The 21319-nt window shown below is 42.2% G+C and overlaps 1 long non-coding RNA gene and 1 other non-coding gene across 2 annotated transcripts; both read right to left on the reverse strand.

The window, feature by feature from the left end:
- Nucleotides 1-2279: 2279 nt before the first annotated feature.
- Nucleotides 2280-2350, reverse strand: trnag-gcc. Its single transcript has one exon. It is a non-coding gene; the product is annotated as a tRNA-Gly (tRNA).
- A 3045-nt stretch (nucleotides 2351-5395) lies between these two features.
- Nucleotides 5396-6930, reverse strand: LOC125024437. Its single transcript, XR_007114753.1, has 3 exons — nucleotides 6552-6930; nucleotides 6001-6093; nucleotides 5396-5781 (listed from the first exon to the last, which is right to left on the reverse strand). It is a non-coding gene; the product is annotated as an uncharacterized LOC125024437 (long non-coding RNA).
- Between the last annotated feature and the right edge of the window lie 14389 nt (nucleotides 6931-21319).

Genomic DNA, 21319 nt, shown 5'->3' on the forward strand with positions numbered 1-21319 from the left:
ACTGAAATGTGCGCTGAATTCCATCTCCGTAAGCACAATGTGAATACTGCTTCTCATTTTGGGCCAGTCATCAATACCCTAACAATTGTGTGCAACAGAATTAAAAAGGTTTCTAATTTACAATGTCCTAATTTAGAAAAAACAAACTGAGAAACCTTTAAGATGGAGTCCAGCCGACTTTCAATATGTCAAGAAAAAGAAATGTTCCTCCCTTTTTTCATGGATCAATTTCCCAATAAGACTTGACTGCTGTGTGATGCACCCAATAAGAAACCCTCTGCAACTACCCAAAGCAAAACCGGTCCAGGCCTTTTATCTCCTCCAGACATGAGGGATGTCAAGTCTGGTAGAAGCCTCCAGTAGCTCCAGTCCTCTCAGATCTGAGCTGACGAGGACATGTAAACATCATATTTCTGACATTCTTTCTACTCTTCTGTGTATACACACACACACCATACCCCAAGAAACCTCATATCCCACTGACTCCCCTTGTATACCCTCAAGTCAAACAACATCCCGCTGCTCTGAGCCCCCGGGACAACAGACCACATCACTGGGGACTGCACTTCCTGTGTAGCTCAGCTCCAACTGTGGAACAAAGTACTCGACCACCGGAGGGTATCGCTGATACTGGGGCATATTAATCCTAAAAAATCTATATTTAGGAACTGCATTTACAGTGAAAGCATACGTATGTGTATTGACTGGGATTTTTTTTTGTTTTGTTTCATACTTCGCCTTCTTTAAAATTATGTTTTGTCCACCACGGCAGCGATAGTGATCCTAAATTAATAGTGGTCTATCTGTCATGATTCAGTCCAAAGGAAGAGCCTAAACACAGGGTCTACCAAACAGGTTGACAGGACAAAAAGTGAGGCTTAATAGATTAAAGCTGAGTTCCAAATGACTTAAAAGGCACGACACAAGACATTCAGCCAAGGTTGGAAAGACACTGACAAGATTTACAGGCAAAGTGAAAGCTGACAAGCAGGAGAGCTGGATTCTAAACACACAGAACTGATTGATTAACAGCACGCAAGTGACACTAATAAGGGCGGAGCACACAACCACAAGGAGGGAGAGACAAGGACAGGAGGCAAACACTGACGCACGTCGGAGGTGATGCTTTCATCTACACTGATCAGACATAACATTAGGACCACCTTCCTAATATTGTGTAGGTCTCCCTTGTGCCTCCTAAACAGTTGTGACTCATCAGAGTATGGACATGGGTCTTCTGAGGGTGTCCTGTGGTGTCTGGTAACAGGATGTTGTTAGTGGGGGCCTTTGGGTCCTATGGGTTGAGGTCTTGCCCCTCTATGGATCAGGCTTGTTCCAGTGCAACCCACACATACTTGATCAATTAAGGATCTAGTGAATCCTGCTGGGGATGACTGCTGCCATAACGGAGTGTCATTGCTATCGGGTGGGGGTGTCTTGTCTGGTCTGATCTGGTCTAGGTGGGTGGTACCTGTCAAAAGTTTCCCAGCAGAACATGAATTGCAGATGTAGAGATGTAGAGAAACAAAAGAATAAAACAAGTGAGCTAATTGAACTGGATATGCAGCAACAAAAAAGATATCCATGAAATCTGAGAAAAAGAAATGGAGAAGTTCACATCATTGTTTCGTGTGCAACAAAACCTCAGCCACAGAAACAACTTCTGCAGCTGGTGATGGATGTCTGGTTTTTGGGACACAGCAGAAACACTGCTCACGGACCTTGACAAAAATGATGCAATAGCCATGAAAATGAAGGGATTACAACTGGCAGCTCATCACAGCATTAAGGTAAGCCTCTGATGAATACAGATTATATTGGCTGCATCGCACGTTCTATGCCGACTGGTGTCGAAGTAGTACCTGATGTGGTTTGAACGAGCACACAAAGCGTAGACCCAAACACACGACTCACAACAGTGTTTCCAAAAAACAGTAAGTTAATTGGAAAGCAGTTTCCGTACACAGGACTCAGGCAGAGTAGGCAGAGAGGTCACAAAATCCAAAAATCTAATCCAAAGCCAAAAAACCACTAGAAAACTACTTGAATGACAAGAGACAAATGGTGGATATCCCATCATGCACTGCGTCTCTAGCGGCCCCGCAGATTGAAGTTTTCACTTACAGTTTGACGACGTCTTGCATGTGCAGCAATAACGGCATGATGCAGTCTTCTCTGCTGTAATTCTATGGTAAGTTGGTTTCTTCTCATCAAAATCACTTTATCGATCCCACAGGAAATTACTGTCTGTTACAGCAACTCCCACTCAAAAAACTTTATGCATTGGCCGGGAATCGAACCCGGGCCTCCCGCGTGGCAGGCGAGAATTCTACCACTGAACCACCAATGCTTACGAAAGTCCTAATTTGGCCTGATTTTATATTTTTATTTCATGAACATATATTTGTTAATTTATAAATCAGTAATGAGGAAATTATAATGGTATAACCAGAGGAGCCAGGTAGTCTGACACGCAATGATGTGACAGCAGCGACGTCATTAACTTCACGTCAAACGACCACATGTGTAGAGTCTGAAAGCTGCTGGGATTGAGCTCACTATATAGTGAAACCCGACATAAAGAGCGGGGGTTAGGAAGTGAGTGAACAGTTTCGGACACAGCCTTAGACAAAATAAAGCTGAGGAAGTGCTGAACTGAAATAGAGAAAACACAGACAAGACATGACAGTACCTACAGGTTGATTCACAGTTTCCTGTCAACATTTTGAACCTTCACAGAAAATGCATTTCCTATTTTTTTTTCTTCATGCAATTTCCACTTTCCAATGAGATATGTGCTCACTGTTTGCAACTAAGCCACAAGAAAATACTTGAGCAGTGGTGACATGGCTGTGACGGGCTGTTGGTTGGTCCGTGCAAGACACAGATGTGAGACAGGTTTTCTTTACCGACAATGAAACAAATCACAGTCATTCTCTAACTTTAACAGTTGTTACCTAAAGCTCACACACACAAGACTCACTTCATCACGTGACTCTCTTTCAAGTCTCCAATGTCCACAGCTTTGCACGGTCACGTAAACCAAGCAATATCATTTACGAAAAAATTCTGATCTTACTTCAAGTCAGCACCAAAAAATAAATAAATAAATAAACAAAAATGACGAAACCTGAATGTTTCAAATAAGGTTCGCCTCCCAGTCTGGGGCCTCCGTGTAAAGTATGTCACATGTCGGTGCAGTGCACTTCTGCAAAGCTATTTTTAACCGGAGCGCTGCCACCCTGTGATGATGTACATCTTGCTGTTGGTGTGCTCACCTGCAGCTATGGGGTCTTATCTGCCTCTGCTCCGATTTAAATCCACAAAAAGTGAGAGTGCTGCTCAGAAGTGCCTCGGCAGAAGCATGCGGTTTTGAGTTACGGGCAGGTCAGTAATGGAAACTCAGCCTTCGGGTTATATTAGACGCATGAGTTTTCTCATCAAACCAGAGAGCATGGTAATATAGTTGGTACAGACAAACCTGGAAGGGCTGTGGTGATTGTGGAATCGGGGAGGTGGTTGCTGGGGTCGGTTAAGGTTTGGCATGATGATGCAAGCAGTGAGAGAAAACATTATGTTGCGGGGCCGAGGCTGCTGCTGCTGAGTGCTCAGTGGAAACTAAGAGAGGCAGGAGGATTTCTCACGGCGCCGTGTTGAATGTTGTGTTTTAGTGTGAATTAGATGTTGTTCCGAGGATTTACCAATTTCCTGTCGAAAGAGCATTTGGAATATTCCACGCGACACGTTCTGTCGATGTGTGACTTTCGCAAGAAGTGATATTTTCCCAAAGAAAAGACATGCCAAACAATGGTGCAGCGTAGTATGTGTTCAAGCAAGAATAATGTAGAAGTGCATTCATTCATTCATCTTCTATCGCCACTATGCCCTCTGGTATGGAAGGTCACAGGGGTGCTGGAGCCTATCCCAGCCGTTATTGGCCGAGAGGCGGTGTACACTCATGGACAGGTCACCAGTCCATCGCAGGGCTAAGTATGTGCATTGTAGCAATTAAAAATGAAAGCACTCATGTAGGAAATTGTTCCAACAGCACGATTAAAGTTTCTGAGAGGCGGCCGTTTCTCACCTCATGTAAAATACGTCTCAAATTTTCTATTTGGAAAATCTGTATCATTGCAGGATGTTTTCTCCTTCTACGTTCAGCCTAATGTGGCAAAGAGAAGGTTTGAGTGATCTGAAAAGGGATTCCAGAGAAAAACAACTGCAGCCTCACCGAGTGTATCAGCCAGCCAAGCGTTGATAGCCTTATCAGAACACTCCACAGAGAGCTCACAGCCAAACTTTTCACATCATTGTGCCGCTTTCTGTTGTCTCTGTGTGCAGTGGAGTGACTGAAAGTATGTGTATGTGTCTGGGAGCGGGAGACGGACAGGCAGAGATAGATACTATGTAATGAGTTTCCATAAAGCACACTCAGTGTGCTATCATTGTCGTGATTTTATGAATTCATCATAAAAGAGTGAGTAAATGTCACAGTAGAAGGTAATGGAATGGGATGCTGCGTTGAAAATGAAAGGCAGATGAGTAAGGGAACGACGGAGGGAGGGGGGGAGGAGGAGGAAATTGTAGGTGATGATTCGGTTGATAACAAAAAGCCATGGCTGGTGTTGTTCACGTGTGCTGTCTTAAACCCGGGGACTCGGAGAGATGCGCAGGGAGGGGGAAGGTTTCGCTGGGAGGGAGCTGGCCATGTCTCTAAATAAAACACGACATTGATTTATGAGTGTGAGCCTGCTACGAGTGTACCAGGTCTCCAGAATCACCCTCACAAGCGCACGCACACAATCACAGTGCAGTTAAACCATTGAGTACTGTACATTTCAGCAATTCTGCTTCTTCCGGCACAGCACGGCTTTGGGCACTGCTGCTTTATTTGTTTATCTATTTATTTATTCTACTTTCTTAGGTATTATTCAATCCACAGCTTCTTTCCTATCAAACTCCAAAATGCACTTCGGTCTGCGTCATCACAATGAACCCACTTCAAAGCAGAGAAATGATTTAATTAAAACCAATCATTTCGGTGTAAGCATGAAAGTAACTGGTCTGCTTGTGCAAAATGATTGATACTGCGGAATTTCTCTCCCCACCACACAGAGGTGGGGAGTGAACTCCATGCCAGGCTGAAAGCAAATAAACACTGAGGAAGTAATAAACTCTCCCTGGAAGTGTCTGTTTATAAAGTCACAGTTATGAGTTGTTGTATTAAAACCACTCCTGTTATCTTGGTGCACGGCTGTGTTTTCCGCCTTTGTTTCATTACATATCATTTTAATGAAAACCAATGATGACAAGCTTTAACTAGTGTAATATATATTTTATGTCAGAGACAAATGAGCAGAAACACAATAATGCACTCTCCTTTTTTTATTTATTTTTTTTTTTATTTTTCCACATACTGTTGTTTACGGCTGGAAATAGCACCAATAGGTGGGTTAAGGAATGCAACCGTACGTGGAGAGATTGTCAGCACAGGCCGGCTGATTATTGGCTCTCTTTGGATGCACTGAATTGGGAATGAAGCAGGATGCATGCCCAAGAGAAAACCCCACATTTCTGGTTGGGCAGATAAGCACACCCACTTTTAATCATTGTGAGGCACTCGGAGTCTGTGGATATGTGCAAAATCACAGGCTAAGTCATACAAGGCAGAACTGTAAATTGGTCGTTGATTGTTTTCCAGGAACAGACTCGACGCAGACCAGAAAAAGGTGATAAATGGTCTTTTGCATGTGGTGTTGAAGGATTGAAGCTCCTGTTTGGCTGCAGGAATTTATGAAGAAAAAAAGCATTTATTCTGATTATTTGAATCCGATACCGCTCATGTAATCTAAATATTCCATTTTGATGTCTAAAATATGTAGTAGTATTTTACAGTTAAGAAAGGGTGCATATTCCAATATTACTCAGGTCTCTGGAATATTCCTTAGACATGTAAGCAGCACATGTGGAATACGCATCAAAATTGGATGTTTGTCTTACCGCAGTTTGTCTGGGATCATCGTTGCGTGTTGCTAGCCAGCTATTTGCAAGGCTGGGTTAGAGATGCATCCCCAAAATGAAATCTCACATTTCCTGGAAATAAAAACACAACTAATATAAAAAGCCTTGGATATCAGCAGGTCTTCGAATGTATACAGATTCCACCACTGCAGCAACCTTAGAAATAAAAGAAGGAGGCTGTGGGTGCATGATCAAGTAAGTTTGCCAACAGTCGAAAAAAAATAAAAAATCCTGCTGCATGAAAATGGGTATAATGGTAAAATATTCCTTTTCATTTGTCATGTAAACAGCGTACTGGGAATATTTTTTATTTGAAATAAGGTGGGGAAAAAAATCTGGTATTTGACACATAGTCAATGATAGCTGCGGGAAAAAGGGGCTTGAAGCAGGAACACTAGAGAAACGTCTGAAGCATGCTGACTGGGAGCTTATAGACGATCCAGAGAATTTCACATTGAAAACCAAGCAAAGAAGTGGGAGCTGAAAAGTTTAAGTCGCTGAACACAAAATATTCACAGTAAACGGTTTACCTCTGTTCCTGTTCCTTTGACCAAGTTTAAGTGTGATATCTCCCAGGAGCAACACTGACGCACTGTTAGGGATAAATTATTCCAGCACATTTCTTCGCAAAACATTATCACACTGCACGGTGGCATCACACACCGTTTTCAATGGTTCCACTTGTTAATGAATCGTTAAAACCATGTAGCACAATGACTAAAGAAGGGAATGTATGACATCCTGAAATAACGCAAGTTAGAATGGCAGAGTTTTGTGAACGCACCGTCAGGCCTGAATAAACTGGAGCAGTCTGAGGAGCAATCAGGACAATGACAGGCAGCTGGATGAAGTCAGCCACGGAAGATTCAAAACATGTAATGTGATGCAGGAAACTCATGCCATGACAGAAACGACACCTCTTTAAGTTTGTTTGAACTTCCATCTGCTTGTAATGTGTGCAAATGTCATCCTGGAGCAGAACCGACTCATAGAAAAGCGCCTCCTTTTAAGAAGCATTTTTAGATTAATGATGTAAGATTACTCTCCGTGATTTTTATACCCAGCCCTGAAGTCTGAAAAGTTCACTCTGCGGTCTATTAAATTAACCAAAGACCTTTTAAATGAGGCAAATCAAAGAGCGGAGCTAACAATTTATACAGCTCTGAGAATAGCATCATCTGAGCCGACGGCAAATCCCAAGCACAGTGAAGAGCGGCAGTCCACTTCAACGTGACAACTTTGAAGAAACAAAATGAACACACATAGAAACTATTTATTTTTTGACATTTTATGAATGGATATTATAGTCTGTGTTAAGTATTAAGTGATTCTTCTATTCTCATTTCTCATGTCATGCTAATTCTTGTTTAAATGTGTTTTAATTTCACGGTGGCTTTTGTTTTTCAATTCTCTGGACTTGTGTGCTGTGCGCTGTGATCAGATAAGAATAATTTCATTATGAATGCCAGTTTTGAAGCTGTGCCTAATGATGAAAGAAAATACTACTAAACAAAACAAAAACGGACCTTGGATAGATGGAGAGTTAAAAAAAAACAAAGCAGCCTGAGTTGTCAGCAAGTCTTACCAATCAGTGCAGGCTCTATGGAAAAATAGTTGGAGCGGTAAGGATGCACAAAGCAAAGTAGGTCTATTATTTTAATGTTCTGAAAGCTCAAACTGTAATTGCGCTTTCATATTTTTTTTCAGGGCCTTGATTTCTTCCATTCCAGCAATTTTCTTTTTTCTCTTGGTGGAAGGTTGAACGCCTGTATCACCTTTTCCGTCTGTGTTTAATAAGTATTATCTCTCCACGCAAGTTTTATCACAATTTATTCAAACTTAACAGCAGCTGCACTTCTAAAATGGCATCCATTAATACGTGATATTTCAAAGGCACTTCCAACAAAGGCTGCTATTATCCTATCTTTTTTTTTTTTTTGGATGGAAGAACCTTGTGAGATTCAAAGCAGAAAACAATGGCAGACTGAAAGGTCTACACAGCTGCAGACTGAGGGAAAACTGAATAGATGGGGAAAAGTCACCAGCGTCACCTTTGGACCTGAGCACTACAGTATTCAGCTACATTAAACCTGGGGAACGCTGCCTTTTCTGTTTCCTGCTCCATAAAGGGAATAGTGACGGGTAGAGTAGCTTGACACGCTGCACCTTGTTTTCTCATAAATGAAACATCATGAGTTGTAAAACAGCGCATTGTATCGATGGGTAGGCTACACTACCCGTCAAAAGTTTGGACACACCCTTTCACTGAATTGAATGAGAAGCTGTGTCCAAACTTTAGACTGGTAGTGTATATCATAATAAATCCTTGTGTTTGGTTGTTGCAGCCATACCGGCTCTCTAAGCTTTAACTGTAAATGTTTTGATTCATTATTGATGAATTGCTTCACCCAAGATAAAATGTTCTGAATAGGTTGATTGTGTACGTCTGTGCTGATCCTATAAAAACCAAGATACGTGTCAATGGAAACTTGTGAATGTCTATAGAACCAAACTCTTTACTGACTTTGACAATGTTAGCTGTAATTTGTAGGTCGAATAGAAATGTTTGGGTTATGCTGCCACCTAATGGTTACGTAAATTAAACAACAAAGCAATTGTTCAACGCAATGCGATGATGTCTATTAGCTCGCGATTAATATAGCCTTTGAGTGGGTTGTTATTGACACTATTTTAGCTTAGAACAGGGGTCCCCAGACTACGGCCTCTGGGCCAGACCCGACCTGCCAAACAATTGGAGTGGCCAACTTAACGATGCAATCAAGTGTTTGTGATAACTTTCCATGAGTCTTTTCCAGAGCTGTGGAGGAATTTTGACCCGCTCATCTTTGTGGAAATATTGTAATTCAGCCACATCGGAGGGTTTTCGAGCAATAACAGGCTTTTTTTAAGGTCATGACACAGCATCTCAATAGGATTCAGGTCAGGACTTTGACTAGGCCTCTCCAAAGTCTTCATTTAGATTGCCTCCATCGTGGACTTACTGGTGTGTTTTGGATCATTGTTCTGCTGCAGAACCCAAGTTCTCTTCAGCTTGAGGTCATGAACAGATGGCTGGACGTTCTCCTTCAGGATTTTTTGGTAGACAGCAGAATCCATGTTTTCATTTATCACTGCAAGTCTTCCAGGTCCTAAAGCAGCAAAACAGCTCCAGACCACCACAATACCACCACCAGATCTTACTGCTGGTATGATGTTCTTTTTATTAAATGTGGTGTTACTTTTACTTAAGATGTAAGTAAGAGTACTTTTTGCTCAGCTGTGGTTTTGGTCTTGGAGCTCTGCCATACAGGCCATTTTAGCCCAGTCTCTTTCTTATGGTGGAGTCATGAACTCTGACCTTAACTGAGTCAAGTGAGGCCTGTAGTTCTTTGGATATTGTTGTGAGGTCTTTTGTGACCTCTTGGGTGAGTCATCACTGCACTCTTGCAGTAATTTTGGTCGGCCGGCCACTCCTGGGAAGGTTCACCACTGTTATGTGTTTGTGGTTATTTGTGGATAATGGCTCTCACTGTGGTTCACTGGAGTCCCAAAGCTTTTGACTGTATAACCTTTTCCAGAGATCTTCAGTTCCTGTTTTTTTTTTTTGTTTTGTTTTGTTTTTTGGATCTGAGCATGATGTCTAGCTTTTAATCATCTTTTGGTCCTTTTTAGGCAGGTCATATTTAAGTGATTTCTTAATTGATGATCTGAAACATTTAGGTGTGACAAATCAGTAAGAGGGCCAACACTTTTTCACGCCGCTGTATATTTTGTTCCTTCTATCCCAAATTGGTCTCCAACTAATAACAGATATTAAGGCTGGAGTTGAAGGGGAGGACGTTGTGTCCCTGTCAGTGACATGTCTTTGGGACCACTTTTAAAGCCTTTAGAAAAGTCCGAAAGCCTTTCGACACTAAACAGTTTTTTAAAATCCTGCGTGCAGGTCTAAAAGTCACCCTTGGCTATTTACTGCCTCGTGAATTCCTTGCCATACCATTTTCTCAGATCCTGTTTTATCTCCTCATTGCCTTGAATGTCTTGCCTTTTTTGTGGTGTTTATATTTACCACTAGGCCCTCTTGCCAAAAGCGCTAATAACAACAGCAGCCAAATGAAGTAACAAGCAAGAAATAAACTTGAAACATGGGTTAATCTCTTCTTTGGCAAAGTAAGCTTTATTTAGTTAAAACTCTTTGGGCGCTTCACACGGCTCGTGTCGAGTAAGAGAAGTGAGGCGCACGCTGCTCTTTCAAGTCATGCCTTTTTATGATGCATATTTATATCGTGGAAACTTGTGAAAGTTGTTCTTAAATGGATACCAGAAATAAGAAACTGAAGGATCTTGTATGTTGTCAAATTGCGTGTTACCGCGAGTGCGATATTTAAAATTTAATGAGGAAGACAAGAGTCTAAATCCTGTTGCTTGGATATTGGATCAGACAAGCAAAAGTCACAGACACGAAGGGAAAACCCGAACAATCATAATGTGTCATAATCTACAAGCTCATTCTCTAAACATAATCTCTTGGTTGCACCAGTAAACACAATATACCACTTAGAGACCATTTCAGCGGGTTCACTGCGACTTCTGAGTCACTCTACAGCAGAATCAGTCACTTGTACATGATGCGTATTCATTGCTCTCTGCTGCCAACATTGCTCTGTCATGCAAAGTGGTGCCAACTTCCATGAAGTATTCAAAATCTGTTTGTACACTGTCAGATTCAGGAAAATAAACCTGCGAGGTTCAGTCATGCAAATACTTTTTAAAATGGAAATTAACAGGAGGTGGAAAAGGCTGCACAAATAATACAGGCCACAGTAAAACATGCATAAATCACCTGTGCCCTTTAGCTTTCTAAATTAAATTTTTGAAAACACATTTGCATGTATTGGGCAACGCCAAAGTTGCACTCCCAACGAGATGAATATTCTCACAGTGTGGGCATATTTAAATCATCCCCCGGTTAGAGTCGATTCTATGGCGTTTTCATTATGTACCCGTATGCTACCAGCACCACCTCTCACACCACCTCCTCTCTGCTCGGCTCCTTGTCTCCTGTGCACCTACTCATATATGAACAAAGCTCTGAGGGTTCATTGAAGATCACATCTGAAAGAGGAGACACTGATGCATGTGCTATCGAGCCGCTCCATGTGTGTGGAGATGTGGCATTTGAAAAAAAGACGAGCTCGCGTGTTAAAAAAAGACAAGGTGGAGGGGGGCAGTCGAGCGACAAAAGTACGCCAGTGTACCACGCGCCAACAAAGTGCCTTGCGCCTGCCTGCTGACTGGTGGGGGTAGGGAGATGCGACCTGTCAGAGTGAGGGGGCTGGCTGAATGACTTCACATCACCCTTTCAGCTCCAGCAACTTCCCATTTATATTGTAATGCAAATCCGTGGCCTGTCCCAGATGGTGCTTTTCCAGCATCGTGGGTGCATAGAAATATGATTATTTATCCCAAGCACTTCAAGTCTTTAATGCACCTCCTCCGTCTGCTTCTATCCCTTCTTTCCACTGGCAGCGGTTTAAAGTCAACGCACTGTGATGTGTGTCTCCCCTATGGTAAAGGAGAAAAAATAAGAGACGATAAATTTAGTAAGAAATTGACAAGGGACCACCTAAGAGATTAAAGAAAAGCAGGGGAGAAACAAATCTAAGTGCATAAGTCAAAAAGAGAGGGATAGAGGAAAGCTCAGGTATATCATTTTCTTGGCCGAGCATTAGGTTAAGAGGCATAAGCAGTAATTCTCATGACCCCAAAGTGCTTTTAATCACCTCTGCTGAGAAAAATATGGTCCACAAGCTCAAATCAGCGCCGAGCATCATCTTGCTAAAAGCACATTCAGATTTTCCCTGAATCAATTTGCCCGTCTCTCCCGGTTTGGCACATGGACACCTTTTTGTTTGCCGCATATTTAGACACGTACAGCGTCAATACACAAAGCGTTCACAGAGGATCTTATAGGTTTCACTGGACTAAAATTTAATAATAATAAAGACCTGGCCAAACAGCAGATTAAAAATGTTTTATAGTGAAGCTTAGATGTAGATTTAGAAAAATGTATTTAGACCTTGGAACTTTAATGCAAAAAACATGAGACACCTAACTGAGAGCTGTGATTATACTGCCTTTGCGGATATATATATATATATATATCCCAAATCACTCACACATTACCAGACTGCTTTTTAACATGGCAGCACTTTGTAGTCATTCTTGATGGGATCATCTGAGCGAGGTCACTCACAATAGTGTAAACAGCATAGCTCGAGGTTTCTGAGCGAAACAGGCACATCCGGAGGGACCGTGTTCCATAAGTCGCTCTGTTGTACTGTCAGCATTTCTATACTTTCATCATCGCACCTCCATCGGATCCGACGCCTGCCTCACAAGCATTTAGGTAGCAGTTGACACCTCCTATGCAGAGTAATTAAATCCCAATCTGTTGTCAGATCTACTCTGCCAGCCCCTGTCACCTCATCGCATCACGTGCTCTCACTAGTGTTTGTGTTTCCGACTTCAGTCGCCTTGACGCGAAGTTTGAGTTAAGCAGAGGGAACAATTAGGAGGATTACTTGAAGACGATGGCTAACAGTAAAAGAGGGCTGTCCGCAGGTGATACAGCAGCATGAGGCCAGATTAGCTGAAGTATGTCAATTTAAAAAAGGCTTAATAACATTTTTTTTTTCTCTGTCTCGCTCTTGCTTGAAAGTTAATAGGAATTGGCTTAGTTTTCCATGCAATGATTAAATAAAACACTCTCTCGGCTACTAACGGTCCGGTCTCTCTAACATCAGCCTTCCATCTGTCAGATGAAGCAAGGTGCAGGCTCTGCATCACTGTGAGGTAAAAATAACACCTTCACAGCATCAGTCAAGTTATCTTCCACTGCACAACGAATCCAGTGAGAAGTCACTGAGGATGAACCTCAATAAATGAATATTCAATGGAAACCACCTCAGTGTTTTAGCCTGTAGCTTGTTTGTTTGTATTTTGGTAAACATGGATTGTAGAAAGTCCTGCTGCTTTCTACTGCACAGAGCACATCATCTGTTCATATCCGAGAAATTTATACTCGTTTACAGTGGTGATGAGATTTCCAGATGATGACTGCTGAAACGTCTGCAATGACCCCAGCGTGATGGAGGTGAAAACTTCCATTCGAAAAACTCGGCAGCAATAGATTCTCTTCCAAACCAATGTCCTGGTAACCGAGGATAATCCACGAACCTTGCGGCCAACAGTTTTCCTCACGGCGGCTTCTCGACCAATAAAAAGGGTTTAACTAGATCGGCGGGTACGCTTTTAAACAGGCATTGTATTTAGGAGATTAAAGCCGTCTGATTCAGCCGTTACCACGTGAGCTATACGAGCCGCATGAGTCAGCCAGTTACTCGCAGAGCCGCATACAGTAGATACATTCTTTTGCAGCTATGTGCAGCTGGCGGATTTCCATGATATAGATGCTTTTATTTTTCTCAAGTTTCCCAAATAGAGCAAATTAAAGGCAATTTAACTTTGAGCAAATGTAAATGCCTTAATGGAGCTATCCCCTGTAATTGCTCCACTCAGTCAAGCATTCATTAAGTGCAAGGGAGGTTGGCTACTCTGTAATTTTTATAAGCAGACGAATTTTCTCCCCCGACTACTTTTACTTCAGATTCTCGCCGTTTACCTTTTTGCCTTTTCATGAGCTATGTACATATCAACAGTGAAGTGCACATGACATTTTTTTTTTTACAGTGGACATGACAGGTTTGCTTATTTTATATCTGCCAAACACCATTTTTGCTTCCACTGTTTTGCTTATTGTGTACAGGCAATGAGTTGAAGATTTTCACGGCTGCAATCACAGGGAAATTCAAGCAGGGTTTCAGATGCTCTACAATACGTCCCAGTGCTCCCGAAGAGAGAAGAAAATGAAGGCGAACTGACGGTCACAATAACCTCAAGTCACCAGAGTGTGTAGTGAACCATTTCAACACTTCTAAAAGCGAAAGCAGTCAAAATCCATTTCAGCTGCTGTGCACATCCCTGACTACAATACCAATCGCGGGATAAAACATTGACCGCTTTAGCTGAAATCACAAGCTCTCCTTTTAATTAGGTCTCCTTTTCTTTTTACTTTCGAAAACAATTGTTTGTTTTCCGCAAGCGAAGACAGCATCTTTATTCAATGATCTAGCCATCAGGAGATTATTGTGTTCACTGCGTCTGGCCTCTTGTCATTCCACATCTCTCTGCAAACAGTTTACCTGCCCACACAAAGAGCAGTAGTTGGCCATAAGCCTGGATGGTCCCCATAGTTTCATGTTGCTCACCATCTGTGCTCAAGGCAAAACCTCAGTGCGGCCATTATAGTGAAGGGCCAATGAAAGAGATGAGTTTGGGAGGTCACTGGGAGGTTAATGCTGCGCTACTCTGCACTGCACCAGCAGCTCCTAGTATTATAAAACTATAAAACGGGAAATTAAAATGTTTTAGTAACCATGGAATAATCTGAAATCTTAATACAGAGCAACATATGTCCAAACAGTATGCTGCACATCATGAGATAACGTCAAAGATAATAAATAATGTCTGTTAGCAACTGGAACACCTCTTGTCTTAGAAGATAATGTTAGCTGGTAAGCCTAGCTTGCTAATGTTAACAGCTTAAGCCAGACTCAGAACTTATCAGAGTAGTCATTGAAATTAGAGACCAGGTCAACACCTTCTGGTGTTTTTTATGCTTTTGTGTTGACATAGCATTGATATCAAGGAGATGCCATTTGGATTTCATTATCAGACATGTTTCAGCCAACACAGAGAAAAAAATCACCAGTCTGAGTCGATTTGTTTGTTGTAAACAAATTCAACTTCACACAGCTCAGGAGACACGTATTATTACCTTGCTGTTACGTTGTCCGTCTTCCAGGTTGATTTGTGTCGTTCTTTTTCTGGGAAACTAACGCCATATTGGAAACTCAAAGTTTAGAACAGTCCCATCCACCGATGTCAGATACGGGAGCCAGTAGCTGGAAGGCCTGACACGCAGACGATTAGCTATGGTCACTGTTCATGATGACTTGCCAGCAGGCGGAAACATGAAAAAGTAATTAAGTTACACAGGGGCCGGTTAGCGATATGAGGAGCGACTGACTGAAGTGTGTGGCCTAAGGTTACACAGGCATGGAGTTCAGCTCTCTGAGTGATCACGCAGGACGTTTTTAAGTTAATAACTTTTGTGGTATTTTTGTTCCCGGGCGGAAAACTGCAAGTCAGCACTGTCTGAGAGAAGAGACGCAGGCCTTCACGCAGTCTGTCTCTGTCTCAAGGCCTCATATCATAGAAGGAAGTCCGTGGAGGTCATGGTGTCGGCACCGTGGGAGGGCACCTTTTCTCAGAGCATGAAGAATAAATGAGCTGGTGAATTCGAACATGGCTGTGGGAGCTGGAGACGTGACCCCCGTCCTGGAAGGCCAGTCACCGTCACCACAGGAGGATCCACAACACGAGCTTGACAGGTCAACTTAATACAGTACTGTTGATTTACACAAAGAAAGTATGCTCGTTCCAGTGTGGGAGGTGACTCCTTCCTATGGCAACAAACTTATCAGCCATTCCCCTTACAGTATGAGAGACACAAGATTGAGAGGCAGCATGAAGCTGGAGACTAACAACTGGAAAATGTACTAAGTTGATATAATAATCCCTTAATCCATATGAGGTGGACACCTGCAGCTTTTTTCACAAGAGCTGTTTCTTTGTTTTTTTGGGGGGGCGCTGAGATCGTGGCGCGTTCACGCGACAGCATGGAAGTGCAGCATCACCATCTATAGGCCGGAGCGGCAACGACACCCTCCAGCCGCAACAACAGCTGCCTTTTACACAGCGTCTGCTCACCCTGTAGACACACATTGTGCCCACAAACACCGCTTTCAGAATCAATTACTCACACACCACAGGTCACAGAACAGTTCATTACTGTTCAATTACCAGTGAATGTTCAATAGCAAGCCCATTACAGGAGAAAAGTTTCAACCTCACTGCCAAGACAACTGGAGAACGACTGTGACATTTTAATGATACTATTAAAGATGAGCAAGAGATGAGTACAAACAAATAAATTAAAGTCGATTATGATGAGCTGTGCGAAATATAGCAGAGAGGGGGGAAAAAGTGAGAGCAAGTTTTGACGTCGGTTTAACCATAATGAAGCTGGCTTCTAATTATTATCGATCAGCTGTATCCCATTATCATGACTTGACATTAATCTCACCGAGATCCATAATATTTTCATGATCAATGTTAATTTCACCAGGAAGACGTTTTAAAACGTCAGTGTAAGCCGCATTTTTACTCCATTGACTCACACAGGTACCCCAGTCCTGCAATTCCTTCGATTTCGATTCACTTGAGAGACAGTCTGCAGCTTTACAGTCTCTGCTGTAGCTAATTAGGCCACACTTGACACACCCTTTCATGTCCTTTTCCCTGGCAATTATTCTTGCAGAACACACTTCTGGTAAATAGACGGTTTATTCAAACTTGGTCCAGTATTGGATTTATTTTTTTCTTTTCTTCACTTCTTGTTGTAGATTTCTGACTCATAAGTCGAACCCGTTGATACTTGAGGTTCCCTCGCATTAAGCACGACAGGAAAAACTAGCTTTGAAAATTATCCGTTGTCATGCCCTCACAGCTGGTAGGATAAAGTCCAAGCAAATGTTCTCTTGCACGGTTTTTAAAGCATGGCGGGTAATGTTCCTGAAGTTTGGTGCATGCAACATTTTGTGTTCTGTCTTTAAATGTATTGCCAGTCAATATTTGACTGGCATCTGGCCAGCAGCAGCTACTGTAGAATTTTTCTTGAAAGGCAATTTGCTTGAGAGACACAAACAGGCATTCAGGCTATGGAGGGATATATATATTTGCGTGTGTGTGTGTGTGTGTGTATACCGATCAGGCATAACATTATGACCTAATATTGTGTCCTATGGGTTGAGGGGAGGGTGTCTCTGTGGATCATCCTACAGATAATTGATCAGTTAGAGATCTAATGAACTTGGAGGCCAGGTTTTTTTATTATTATTATTATTGTTATTGTTCCTAAACCGTTTTTGTCTGTTTGTTGCACTGCTATGCTACATGTCTAAGTAACGTCAACACGAATGCCAGGTCCAAAAATTTCCCAGCAGAACACTGAATTGTCAGTGTTATTTACTTCTCTATACTTGTTCTATGTACAAATACGCGTATGTGGAAATAAATTCATGCAGTGGTGGAAGTGGTATAAGGATCATTTCCACAGGTAGAAGCAGCAACATAAACAACATAAAATCTAATTTCAAAAGTAAAAGTACTGCTGCTGCTGCTGTTTCTAATATTCATAGTTTTTTAGTTTAACCAGTTTATGAGTGTGTGATAAGAGTCGTCAGATACATTACAGGATCCTGAGGAGATTAATGGGACTTTATGTGACTGTCTGACTACATGTATGTAAAAGTAAAGGATGCATTGTCACTTTCATAAATTCCGCACTTGACATATGCACAAATGCCTGAGAAATGCCTCAATACATCATGTCTCACAAGGCCCCATTAAGCACTGACTTTGTGACTAAGATGATATATCATCCATCTGATGCCGCTATTATACTTTTCAATCTTACGACTGACACAAAGGCTTTCAGCTGGAATGGATCCATTCAGTCTATTGTTGTATCTGAGAAATTAGCTCTTATCTGCACTGTCGTTGGCCGCAGTTAATAATGACCTATAATCAGATGTCAGTGCGCCTGATCATTCACAGCAGGATTCAAATTAACAGTAAAAGTAAAAATAAAATAATAAAATAAAAGTGAATACAAGAAGATGTCCCAATTATTATTTTTTTCCACTCATATATACAGAGAGAGGAACGACAGCAGTGGTTCCAACAGCATTTAGATTATCAAAATCCTACAAACCTCCTGTGAGGTTTATGAGCTAAGAACACATTTAGCACTATTCTGAGGAAATATGTTCTTCTAAAGTAAGTGAATGAGGTGCACATTTGTGAAAGCAGAACAATGACAAGAGTCATTTACTCCGTACGTCCACTATGAATTAAGTCGGAACAGGTTAAGTTGGAAATGGTTTGTACTCCTCGTCCGTTTCTACCTTAGTGGCACTGAAAGCACAAAGCAACTACAAAAATAGCAAACACAAGTAAAGTGTGCAGAAAAGGTTAAGTGTTGTTCGTTTGCACAAAGAATGTGTGACGCGTCCGCGTCCGCAGGATCAACGCGTAAGGGTACAGGAGGACAGTAACACAACAGAACCAATCAGAAAGAATAAGACAACTAGGATTAAATTTGCCCGGGCTTGATGGTAGAAAGTTTGTGAGGACAAAAGCAGAGTGAGAAATCGAATTAGACTGCACTGAGGTTTCACAGAAACATGACAGGGTGGGAAATTGCGGCTGGCTGCAAAGCACAGAAGTGGCTGACAAATTCTATTTTAATAATTTAATTTGAACAACGCGTGCCTATTCATTGCCATGTGAACTTTAGTGCCATGAAGCACAAATCAGGCAAAAAAAAAAAAAAAACTGGTAGTGTGTGAAAATCCTGCTTCATTAAAAAAAAAAACAAAAAAAAAACAGCCTCTTTGGTTTCTTTTAATTCAGTACATATACACTCCAGACGATGTTAAAATATTCAGTGTGCCAAAGCTGTTCGTCCAGGTCTGAAAATAACAAACATTCAGAGACGAGGACTTATCAGATGTCGCTTCGCTGAAAATGAAGCTCTGTCTGCTTTTAGACCGTCTGCTTTTCAGAGCAAGCAGGGAGAAGGGCTGGAGACACAGAAACACACAGATTGTTTCAAGAATGGGAAAAACAGGAGCAAGTAGGCCAGCGAAACTAAATTAAACAATGGGAAAATCGAAGGCAACTGAGCGAAGAGCATCTCTGAAAAGACGGCTTATGTGGTGTAGTGCAGGGACGACGAGGAGAGTGGACACAGGTGAGCTGATGGGGAACTGGGAACAGGTGAGACAGGTGTGGTCTAGATATCTAGGGCATGGAGGACATCTGGAAGAAGTCACGCAGGGAAAACAAACACGGGCTGTGTTCCAACACCCACACCACCACACCACAGTACTGCACTATTTAGTGTGTCAGAAAGTCAAGTCTGCTGCACGTCGGGGCTCCATTCCCCGACATTATCCCTTACGCATATCAGGTTCTGCTCTCCAAAAATAACACGATGTCCTGATACATCCAGGTGCGTTTTTCAGTATGCAGGTCAGCGTGCTTTTCTGACCCACAATCCTCTGCACAGCGGAGTATATGACATGACTGAGCCTTGTGGAGTGCTTACGGTGGTCAACAGTTTTCAAGGTTTGTCCCATCCAGTTTGATGGATGTGAGCAACAGGGTCAGAGATCAGTGTGGAGATGACATATCAAGTCACAGTTTCATGAATGCTGCGTGCATCAATACATACACCGATCAGCCTCTGTGGATCCTTTCTGGATCAGATTTGTTCCAGTGCATCCCACAGATACTTGATCAGCTTGGGATCGAGTGAATTTAGAAACCAGGTCAACACCTTGTGCTGTTTACATACATGGTTTATACCTCCACATTAATTTGATGCCGTAGAGACCCTACGCGCAAGCTAACGCCGTAGCCTGGCGTTCACCTCCCCCAGGAATGTGTCACAGCGACGCAGACTGCAAGAGCTGTGATTGGTCCACTTGGAAGTAGTGTATTTCGGGCTGCTTTTCTGTTTCTGCAATTTCCGAATTGATTGTTCTGGATCAATAAAGATGGAACACATGGAGTAGAGGTTAACACTGGGAGGTACGAAGATGCAGACAGTTGTATGACTCGTCTTGGGCAAAATTTTCAGTCGTCGTTGTTGAAACTGAAGCAGGAAGTAGAAGAAAAATTAACCCGACTGTGCAAAAAAAGACACAGCGCCAATTAGCATTTGGGCTTTTCACTAGCGAGGACCACGCTTCTAACCACAGGGATGGATTGACAATTTATTGATGAATGAATATGGACGGGTGTGAATATAATGTGGGGAAGCTTCGTGAGAGAATCCACCGTGTCTCCGGGGTACGACAGACCCCCAACTTTAGGACGCTACGGGGCGAGCCAGACTGCGAGCACACAAGATGCTAGCCCCGGTGCAGGCTACGTGTGTAAGTTATGTCATTTAAGTCCTGAATGAGCCTTACATAACATCCACACAAACACCAGGTTCAACAGTTTCCCAGCAGAACATTGTATTGTCACAGGGGGGTCAATATCATTTACTTCTCCTGTCAGTAGTTTTAACGTTGCGGCTCATCGATGCACGTTTGTTGCACTCGAATACTAATCATACGCGTCTGTCCTTTATTGCTGTAGCTGTGTGGTGTGCAGCTCTCAGAGCAAGATCAAATAAGTTTTTGACTGAGCCGAGTTATCATTCCTACATTAATGAGAGCGCTGAATTCCTCTGACAGGTGCTATTAGGAGCTATTGTCACAGTGAAGAGAAGGGTGACTGATGAAACTCAAGATAACACTGTTATCAGAGCGATTAACGCTGTCATTATGTAAAAATGATAAAGGCTTTTATTTGTCAGAGCAGAAATAATTCACGCAGGTTCCTTTGCCAGGAGCGTACTCATTACAACATTTTGCCTCAAACAGTTAGTTAAATAATGTGTACAACAACATATTTACATATTCATATTTCAGGGAACAATAAAACATGAATATATCATGAGACCGAAAGCCGTAAATCAAGGAGAGCACAATGAAAGTGTCAAAGTGTTGAATTATTTCAGAGAACACGGCATGTTTGATCACGGCTTTGAATCTCCCATGAAAGCGCATTTCCTCCTTCAAACGCTCCCTGCAGAGTGTGGCCTCACAGCGAAAAATAAGAGGGAAAGAGCGACAAGAGAAAGTTGGCTGGCAAGTACTGGCTCCCCCGGCGTCTTTTCCAGCACACAGCCAAGATGGCCATATTGTGTCTCTAAACAAATCGAATGGTTGGCACTGTGACAAGCCTGCCTCTGTGGTGTTCAGATTCACAGAGTCAGCACGACTGTGCTCCTTCATTCCCAGGTCACCGCATGCAGCAGCCAGCAGGGAGCCTCCGACGTGTTTACTCTGCTGCTGGATGGCAACTGTGTCATTAGTCTTTTGCCTGCGAGTTGAAAAAAAAATAAATAAATAAATAAAACGAGAAGCATTGATTACTTTCTGCTAAGTTTATAAACTAAACGCAGTCCATCTTCACTTCTTTCCAATTCATTAAGTTA

The sequence above is a fragment of the Mugil cephalus genome, chromosome 1 (assembly GCF_022458985.1).
Source record: "Mugil cephalus isolate CIBA_MC_2020 chromosome 1, CIBA_Mcephalus_1.1, whole genome shotgun sequence".
Taxonomy (NCBI): Eukaryota; Metazoa; Chordata; class Actinopteri; order Mugiliformes; family Mugilidae; genus Mugil; species Mugil cephalus.